Below are 2500 nucleotides of genomic sequence, written 5' to 3'. Positions count from 1 at the left end.
AGGAAATTTTGCCAGATATATTAAAAGATACACTTATGGTTATGGTGGCCTGTTGGTAACGTCCCTTGCCTGCTGATCACCAGACTAAGGTTCAAGTCCTACTCAAACTCGTTAGTTTCTTCAGTGTCTGCAACCTCACCATCATTGTGACCTAAAAATGGGTTGGGTGAGCAGCAGCCTTTGTCTGGCCCTCCCTGGTCCTAGCTTAGATGGAGAGGGTGTTTGGGCGCTGATCATATGTATAAATGGTCAGCCTCTAGGGCATTGTCCTGCTTGATAGGGCAATGTCACTGTCCCTTACTTCTGCCATTCATGGGCGGCCTCTAAATAAAAAACAAAGACTAGTGATCCAGAAAAGAATATATTTTTTTCTTTTACTTCGATTTTTTAGATTCTCTAGATTTTCTCGCTTTCTTTGGAAGTTTAAACCCAATATGAGTCCCATCTTTTTGTGCTTAATTCCTGATTCGATCGAAGTACTTTTGTATTGCAAAATGTAGAATTATCATTTCAATACAGATTCGTTAAAATTGATATAGCTGCTATTGCATAAAATTGAAAATCTGAAATATGCCGAGAAATTAATTCCTCATTCCAACTTCGAAAACTAGTCTTTTCTTAGAAAATATTATTTATTTACTAAAAAACAGTGAACTTTCTCATGAGAGAATATTACATCCATGCCAAAATACTATAATCAACAAAGATGAACTCGAAAAAAATATATAGAAGGAAAGTTTTATTCCCAAACCAGATTGCAATAAATGTTACATCCTTATCCTACATCCCCATTACACTACGAGAGTCCTTTGTCGCGGGTCGAAGGATCCAATCCTACCCGCACCTCGGTAGGTGACTGGAGCCGGGGACCGGTGTACCGGTTTGAAATTACCCCCTCCAAATCTTACCCCCCGGTAATTTGAAACCGGATTCAAACTACCGGGGGGTAACTTGATACCGGTTTCAAGCTACCCCCGGAGGTAATTTGAAACCGGTTTTATGCTACCCCCCTGGTTTCAAATTACCCCCCTCGTTTTTGCGCAGGATCTCATCATTTATGAATATTAATAAATTGCTTTTGATCAGGGTCAACACAATCATTAGGTAATATGTATATACATGTACTGTTTCACCTATTGGTATCGTTTATTAATATCCAGCCTTCATCCGTCTTATGTTTATATCTTAGCTAATAAATGTCGGATATTCCATTATCAGTCATGGGCGCATATTTGACCGAGACAGGAAGACGAGGTGAAATTTGATTTTGACGGTTATTTTTTCCATTATTTGAAATATTTCATAATTATATTGCAAGCAAATATTATATAAGGTATAATCAACATATTGATCATAAGTATATATGTATACATACATATACATATATATATATATATATATATATATATATATATATATATATATATATATATATATATATATATATATACTATCTATATATATATATATATATATATATATATATATATATATATATATATATATATATATATATATATATATATATATATATATATATATATACATATAATACATGTATATGTATTTGTATGTATGTTGTAAATACTATATCATTCATGATATCTGTAAATAATTGACACTTTTAATAAAGCAAGATTGTAAGCAATTATAACAGTTTTAATAAAACATGGTACAGTACATGCTGTTTGCTTCTACTGTACTTACATTGGTTGTTTGTATACGAAAACACCTGGACTACGGAAAAGTCGTTACACTTTATAGCCCTGTATGGATGACATTGAACACAGCTTGTGTTAATCTCACAACTGTTGTTACTGATTTTAGCCTAAAGGCAGGCAGCTGTGTTATCAAGGGCTAAATCAAATCCTATTTAAACCATCTTCCAGAATAGTAAGTGATGGATTCGTGTATGGATTTTTTTTTCTCTGTTGTTGATCTCGAAATGGAAAATTATTGAAAAACGGTGTCATAAAATGTTTAAGAATTTTACCTGAAATGTATCATAAAGAAAAAAAGACCTCGCCACATGGTCACCTGTACATTTCCATGCGGTTTATATAACACTTCTGCCCCTTTGTCATAGCTCCATTCTTTCTTATTACTCATTTCATCAAATGACAAAACAGCAATACCTAGTAATCGAGACTTCATACCATCTTTAATGCCCTCTGGTTTAAAATGAATCGAACAACCAGTAGCTTACACAACGTTAATTCTGTCTGCACGACGACATGCATGTTGGTAATTTATATTTGAGCTTTTATTTTTTACGTGCATAGCATCCAAATACTACGAAGTTACTATGCATTATCAGTGACAGAATAAATGAATAAACAAAGAGATATATGGACACAAGGAGTTCTATTGTTATATTGCAACTATGGGTATGGTCAAACCATTTTAAGAGCAAAATCGGAGCCCAATAGCGGCATTGCCAGTTCTCTTGGGTCATTTTCAAAGCACACCTGGCTTAGCCGCTTTAATCTATGGGCGAGCC

The sequence above is a fragment of the Palaemon carinicauda genome, chromosome 17 (genome assembly GCF_036898095.1).
Source record: "Palaemon carinicauda isolate YSFRI2023 chromosome 17, ASM3689809v2, whole genome shotgun sequence".
In the NCBI taxonomy this organism is placed as follows: Eukaryota; Metazoa; Arthropoda; class Malacostraca; order Decapoda; family Palaemonidae; genus Palaemon; species Palaemon carinicauda.
The sequence above is the reverse complement of the archived record's forward strand: the minus strand, read 5'-3'. Positions refer to the sequence as shown.